This window comes from Cicer arietinum, chromosome 7 (genome assembly GCF_000331145.2).
Source record: "Cicer arietinum cultivar CDC Frontier isolate Library 1 chromosome 7, Cicar.CDCFrontier_v2.0, whole genome shotgun sequence".
NCBI lineage: Eukaryota > Viridiplantae > Streptophyta > Magnoliopsida > Fabales > Fabaceae > Cicer > Cicer arietinum.
Genome location: NC_021166.2, coordinates 57,409,293 through 57,417,540, shown reverse-complemented (window position 1 = coordinate 57,417,540; position 8,248 = coordinate 57,409,293). Strand labels below are relative to the sequence as shown.

The 8,248-nt window shown below is 27.7% G+C and overlaps 1 protein-coding gene and 1 long non-coding RNA gene across 2 annotated transcripts in view; one reads left to right on the top strand and one right to left on the bottom strand.

Moving 5' to 3' along the window:
- LOC101501961 (uncharacterized) overlaps positions 1-8,248 on the top strand; it is a 60,435-nt gene that overhangs the window by 1,514 nt on the left and 50,673 nt on the right. The window lies entirely within an intron of this gene.
- The window catches only part of LOC140918671 (uncharacterized), a 57,382-nt gene that overhangs the window by 1,100 nt on the left and 48,034 nt on the right, over positions 1-8,248 (bottom strand). The window lies entirely within an intron of this gene.

Genomic DNA, 8,248 nt, shown 5'->3' with positions numbered 1-8,248 from the left:
TTAGTAGCCTAATATATCCTGATTAATGTTCAAGGTCATCTTTAACCTCAATATAATTGCAACTTGTCCTCTGAAGACTAGATTTCTTGTGGTTGTCTAAATAAGTGCAGCCTATCAGGACTGAAATTGAATGTTTCAAATATTCAATCCTCTGTTGGGCAATCCCAGCTGATTGTTTGTAAGGGATGTAAATGCATGATTAGTTTGCTTTTGAAAATGAATTTTGCTTTGCAATCACTTGCCTGCTCTAGAAGAAGTCACTATATTGGACTAACTTTTTTAGAGACTTTGCTGAATATTAGAAATGCAGACAATATTTGTGGTTGATCTTATTTTTCTGAAAGGGATAGGAAATCTTAACTTTATATGCAATTAGCTTACTTGTATATATTGCCTTATTGTATCCTTTTATTTCCTTATAGGGAAAGTGATACGGACAGAGATGGGAAGGTCAGTTTTAAATAATTCTTTTATGGCCTCTTCGATTCTGTAAGGTACTATGATGAGGAAAGTTACAGTGATCTACATCAATGTGATGATTCAATGGATGCTTCAGCCAGAGCTTTGTTTTCTCAGCTTGACAAAGATCGCGACGGGTATTCACCATCTTTTTTTATTCTTTTTCTTTTCCCACAATTATTCTACTTGATTGGAATCAATATTGTAGTTTCCTTATAGTATACTATAATTTACTTTTGGGTTTTCATTTTGAATCTGTGCAGGTCTTTGTCAGATATTGAACTACTGCCTATAATTGGGAAATTGCATCCATCTGGGCATTATTATGCAAAGAAACAAGCAGAATATTTAATTTCATTGGTATAGAATTTGAACATTACAATTAAAACTCTAATTGTTGACAAAGGTGTCACATTGCAATTCATATTTTGCAATGTAGATGGCTAAAATAGCTCAACAGGCACTGCAACATCTGTTGGATAACAATAACATCATACATTAGTTTCCTTATTAACCTTTCTTTCTATAATGTTATGGCAGGCGGAAGTTGACAAAGATGGGCGCCTCAATTTGACTGAGATGATTGAGAATGCATATATATTCTATGATGTTATTTTCTACGATGATGAAGTTGAATATGATGATTCCCCTGACGAGTTCTTTTAAGTTCTTTTCAGTTTATGTTAGGTAAGTACAGTTATTTTGTTGTCTATTTAAACCTACATTCAGTGACGATTTTTCGTTGTAATATTTTGTGATCATCAATTGCAGGATGCACAGAAAATTTGGGGCAATATCACAGACAAAGAGTCAGTATTTGAAGAACATAAATAGAGTTATAAATTTACATAGCAAGTTAAATACAAAATATTAAAATTATACAGATGAGCAGAAAAAAAATCGGCTATGATTTCTGTTTTTGTTTAATAGAAGGTAAATTTTAGGTTGTGTTTGAAAAATTTTAGATAAGATATCTAGAATTTTTCAAATGCAACTTAGACCTCACCTTTTAATAGAAAGATAGTTCCGACCGATATATGAGACTCTTAAATGATGTACACGGTGGCCTTGCGACATTGATATCTGATTTGTGAATTGTAATAGTTTTACTTTTTATATATTATCACTGTTATAGTTGAAATGTATTAATTTTGCTTTATATATAATCACAGTTGTAGGGGATGCACGTTAAATAGCTTTAAATGAATATATAACTTACCCGAAGTAATCTTTCAAAATAGGAAGAAATCTGAATAATGGGACTGAGGGAGAGAGAAAAAGTCATTAAAAGAATATCCTAATTGGGATTTTGAATGTAAAAGAATAATCAAGACCTGCCAATTTATTATTATATAGATTGCATTTCCATGTGTAAAAAGTACAAAGAAGGGTACCAATCTTGTAGTTGAGATGTTCTCCATTTCTCTAATATAGAATATTATTACTATAACTTTTTGTTTATAAAGTTGATAAATATTTAATTTAAATTATATGTTCTAAAACTATATATAATTATACAAAATTATAATAAAGTAAAAAATAGAGTGAACAAAAAATGAAGAAAATCTCGACTTGAATTTTAGTAGATAGATAATTTGATTTAATTAGAAAAATTTGAGAGTGAAACCATGTAAGTAAAGAATGGGGTAATATATATCTTTGAAGTTTGAAGCCTTTTCTAATTTTAAGAATTAATTTCAGTTTTTAGCTCTCTATATTCTTAAATATATTTTCTCTATTTTTAATTAAATTTTTTTTTTATTATTTTTGTTTAATATAAATAAAAATTAATTAAAAAATTAATATTTTATCTTTAATTTTGAATCAAATAATAAATTTTTTAAACTTATTTTTACTAATATATTTTGAAATGGAATAATAGACATTAACAATTTCTTTAAAAAAATATCCACGATTCATTTATCAGTAAAAAATATAAATCTGTTTCTGTTATGTAAAAGTAATTTTTTTTTTTGGCAAAGTTTTACTACAACTATTTGTTTAAATATTATAAAATATATTGAAGAGTGTTATAATAAATAATAGATAAAGTATATACTTAGATTCACCAATTCAAATAGAAGAAATTCACTTTAAACCTTGAACTGCTTAAGCTAGTAGGTATTTGAGTCCAGAAATGTAGTAGACCACAAAGTTAACTTTTTATTGACGAATGAATCATACCACTAAAAAGGGTTATGTACAATGTATTTGATGACACCCCCCTTCTAAAATTCCATGCTTTCCAAATTATTATTTTTTAATTACTCTCTCCTTTAAAATATAAATAAAAAAGTTAATGTATTTAGTTTTATATTTTGGGTTGATATAAGATATTTCCTTTTTATTTATATTTTGAATGATTTAAGACTAAACACTTTCACATTTTTAATTATATTTTAAGACAAAGATTAATGTTTAATAACAATTTAATTTCTCTTATATAAGACAACACAAAACATTACTAAATAGACCACTTCAATAACTTTATATTATTATATTTTAATAATATTTATTTATTTTAATATTTTTATGATTTATTGTATGAAATTCACATAAAGTAAAAAAAAAAAAATTGTACTTCTATAGTCACAAAAAGCAAAATTATTATCCAAAATAGATGTGCATATTTGACTTTTGCTAAATAGGTGAATCACATACAATTGTGATTGTCTTATCACTATTAGTTATTTATTTAATTATAAGAATAAGAAAAAAAATAATTATATATTTTTAAAAAATATTGATTAATTGTATTTAATTTTGTTATGTTATAAAAAATTTAATTTTTTATACTATCATCAATACTTTTCATTTAATTTTGTATGAGAAATTGTTATATTAAAAAATATTTTAATAATAGTTGTTGGTAATTATATCAAGATATCCTAAAAGAATTTATAAAACTAACCTTAAGTACTGTCAATTGTCGGTTTCTTAATTTTTTTAATAATATTTATTAATTCAGCGCAATCTATTTTTTATTTCATTTTAAACATAATTAATATTTTTTATTTATAATATTATTTTTTTAGTATATTATTATACATCATATATGCTTATGTTTTTTTATACTATAATATGTTATTTAACATAATATAAATTTATAATTATATATTTAATAAAATTGGATGAAAATTTTTTTAATCCAAATAACATTATTTAGATCGGAGAATATCTTTTAGAAGAAATCATCCAAACTAAACTAAATTCACTTGTTATTTTCAATCTGGTCAAGTAATTTTTTTTACATCAAAACTGATTCAAAAAATTGTACTACAGGCTCTTACGTTAAGGTGTGGTTAGATTTTTATCAATTAACTAATTTGTTACCAACTTACAATTAGTTTTTTGACCGGACTAACGCATAAAACAATAAAATAAGGTAAATATAATTAAAATATATAACATAATAACAAAAATTAGTATTCACAAATAATGAATATTTAAAACTAATTGTAACACCACTAGAACATATCACTTAGATGCACTCCCTGTGGGTTATCGCAATCCCTGTTCCGTGTATTATATTTTTATATTATGGATAGTGATAGATTTTGAATTAAAATATTGTAAAAGTTTAAATTTTTAAAATTTTAATAGATAATTTAATTAAAAGGCTAAATTACATTCGTGGTCCCTTAACTTAATTTCAGGTAACGTTTTAGTCATTTATCTTTTTTTTTTCCGACTTGGTCCTTTATTTTAATTTTAAGTGACAATTTGATATTTTATGTTTTAAAATTTCAACAATGATATCCTTTTTTATACAAAAATTCAAAATAAATTTCAATCAAAACTCATAAATTTAATTATATTCTTCAATATAATACAAATTTCATCAATTTCGTAACGCAAATCTTCAAATAAACTCATATTTTCATACTTTATTTGATATTTTTAGGAATAAAGGATTAAATCGGGAAAAAAAAAAGATAAAGGACTAAAACGTTACCTGAAATTAAGTTAAAGGACCACAAATGTAATTTAGCCTAATTAAAATCTACACGTATCAATTTATATAATGTAATTTACACGATGCATATCATCTGGTTAGATTAATACATATAATAAAAAAAGATGTATATATAACATGTTACCTTACACATTAGATTCAAACATACATCTCAATAAAAATAAATCAACAATCACAATTCAACTTATAAAATACACCGATTATATAATTTACAATTATAACAACATGCACCACAATATTTATATTAATTAAGATATCTATTAACATATGTCATGTCTAATCATAATTTATTACAATTCGATTAACATGTATCAAATCACACAAATCACAATTATATAATTTGATTTTTACTATCATATCACATTTAATAGTTATTTTATTTTATTTTTAATATAAATATATTTTTCTTATAAAAAATATTATATGTCAAATGACTAACTATCATATTATACTCATCCACTTAGAGTGAAGATATAAGACGGAGATAAAGAAAAATTTCAATAAAATTACAAAAGTAAATATAAATATGAATATTATTTGAGTATTCTAATCATAAGAATATTATTTGAGTATCCTAAACATAAAATATAAATATAATTTTCATAACTGTACAATTGACCATATGTCCATTTAGTTTGCACCAATTGATGTTTTGGTTCATGCTGGACCAATTGAAAATACGCATCATTTTGGGTTATTCCAGTTTTATCCATAAATCTATACCCTCCCAAATTTAATATAGAAAACATAATAGTCTTTTTCATTTTTTCTCTACGGATGCCCCATTTGTTATAAAACTATAAAATATATAGTTACTTTTTAGAACAAAATTGATCCACACTGACTATTAATAATCAAAATATATTTATTATTATTATTTTTTGAGAGAAACCTATGTATTTTCATTAATAAATCTGGTGATAAATTTTTGTACCAAAATAAAATTGTTAATAGTTTTCTTTCTTTTTTATTATAACTTTCTTTTCACTCTTTTCTTTTTCTTATGTTATTTATCACTATGATGTTCATTCAAACTCAAAAAAGTGTTCATGACTCTAATGTTCATCCAAACTAAAAAATGTTATAAATTTTTACTGGTATTGAACAACAAATGGTTATAAACAACATCCTAAAAGAAAGTCACCAAAACATTCACATAAAAAAAGTTATAGAGAAACGAACAAATCTTCAAATCCAAACACAAAATAATATTGTCAGATCTAAATCTTAACACGTCGATGCAAAAAGATCTAACAATGCAACAAGATCTAACAATGGAGTTGGCATCACGCATCAATTTGGGGTTTTTTAGATTAGATGTTATTAGTATTGTACCAACAAAAAAAAATGAAAGATTAGGAGTGTTGAGACAAAATCTCTCAAATGATTTTAATGATAACAAAATTACTTAAGAGATTATGATTGCGGTTAATGACTAACATGTGCTCTTGAGTGTATTCATATAAGATAATAAGTTATTAATCATTAAGACAAAAAGAAGGAAAATATGATTCAGGTCTGAGGATGGAAAACCACGTGAGGATGACAAATGATAAAGATGAAAACCGTGAGGATGGCCTGCAAATTGAAAAATCTCCAGATTTGCCCAATTTGTGACCTCACCAGAACAAATGCTTTTATTCATTAAAGAAATGCACAAAAAAGTCAAAGAATGAATAAGTAAAAGTATTTGAAATAAAGAAGTTAGAAGGCCAAAAGGAAAAAGACAAGAACAACTAGATCTAAGTCTAAGAGGATGACATAATAGGCTGAGGATGGTTCATCAAAGTTGAAAGCAACCCATCAAGCATGTGCAAAGGTTAAAATCAGATCATTTATTGGGCTTGCACGAATTAACTCATAAAGAAGTCAAATTAAAGAAAGGCAGCAAGAAACAAGCCAAGAATAGACAATCACATGTTGCTGCCAGATCTGATCCTCGAACTGAGTATGACAGTCTTATGTAATAGTGTGGCTTTCTTTCTCTTGCCAACATCACCTCAAAAGTTGAAATCAACCTAGTCCTTAAAGATTTAAAAGGATGCAGCTCACATGGTCAAAGAAACAGCTTTGCACTCTGATAAAAGAGAAAAGACAAGGACATGTCAAGATCAAAGCTGTGCATGCGCGAGGATGGGTTCTACCTGGCCTAACAAGCTGAATGGCAGTTCTATAATTATGATGAAAAACCTTGGATCCTTTGAAAATGAGTTCCAACGGTCATCAAAGAGCTTGGACCTCTATAAAATGCATCAAGCTCTTCATCATAAAACACACAACACAATTGCACAAAAAGATCAATAATCTTAAAGCTATCAAGAGCAATTCACATCCTCACTTCATACTTTCTTTGATCCTACACTATATCTTTGTATATCCTTTGAGAAAGTATTAAGTATCAATCACTCTCATACTACTTTGTAATTTCCTTGTGAGTTATACTTGGAAATATTTGAAAATTGATTGTAAGCTTGGTGAAGCTAAAGAATACACAGTTTGTAATCATCCTCAGTGTGAGGTTGATCTGTTTGAAAGTTAGTGAAATCTCACAAGGGTGTGAGGACTGGACGTAGCCATCTTTGGGTGAACCAGTATAAAATTGTGTGTGTCTCTCTCATATTCTTCTTTTACTCTTTTGCTTAAGTTAAAACTAAAGGGTTGAAAAAATCCATCCTAGGACTTACCATCCTCAGCGAGATGATAGCTACACTATATCTTTGTAAATCCTTTGAGAAAGTATTAAGTATCAATCACTCTCATACCACTTTGTAATTTCCTTGTGAGTTACACTTGGAAATATTTGAATATTGATTGTAAGCTTGGTGAAGCTAAAGAATACACAGTTTGTAATCATCCTCAGCGTGAGGTTGATCAGTTTGAAAGTTAGTGAAATCTCACAAGGGTGTGAGGAATGGACGTAGCCATCTTTGGGTGAACCAGTATAAAATTGTGTGTGTCTCTCTTATATTCTTCTCTTACTGTTTCACTCAAGTTAAAACTAAAGGGGTGAAAAAATCCATCTTAGGACTTATCATCCTCAGCGAGAGGATAGTTTTAAAATCTCTTGAAAATTATTTTTAAACAGCAAAATCCCTATTCAACCCCCCTTCTAGTGATATTTAGCTACATCAATTGACATCAGAGCAAGGTTCTCTAAAAAATACACCTAACAGTGTAAGAGAAAAAGATCCAAAAAGAAAAATGTCAAAAGCTAAGTATATTCTCGAAGGAGGATCATCCAGCCGACCTCCCTACTTTGATGGTACAGATTACTACCACTGGAAAGGTAAGATGAGGCTATTTCTCATATCACAAGACAACAACATGTGGTCTATGGTGGAAAATGGAGATCACGTCATCAGAACCAGCAACGCAAATGCAACATCCGATGAGAAACCTCAAGCACAATGGACTGTGGATGAAAACGCAAAGGTACTCCTAAACTCTAAAGCTCATTTATTTCTAACGTGTGCTTTGAGCAGGGAAGAATATGATAGAGTTGAAGAATGCAAAAACGCTAAGGAGCTCTAGGATACTCTAAGGATCCATCATGAAGGATCAAGCCATGTAAAAGAAGCAATGATATATATGGGAATAAGAGATTTCGAACTATTTGAAATGAAGGAGGAGGAAACTATTGATGAAATGTTCTCAAGGTTGACAATCATATTAAATAACTTGATATCTCTTGGAAAGGTATACTCCGTTCAAGAAAGGATAAGAAAAATCCTAAGAAGTTTACCAAAAGAATGGAGGCCAATGGTAACTGCCATTACAGAAGCAAGAGATTTGACCAACATGAAATTAGAAGAT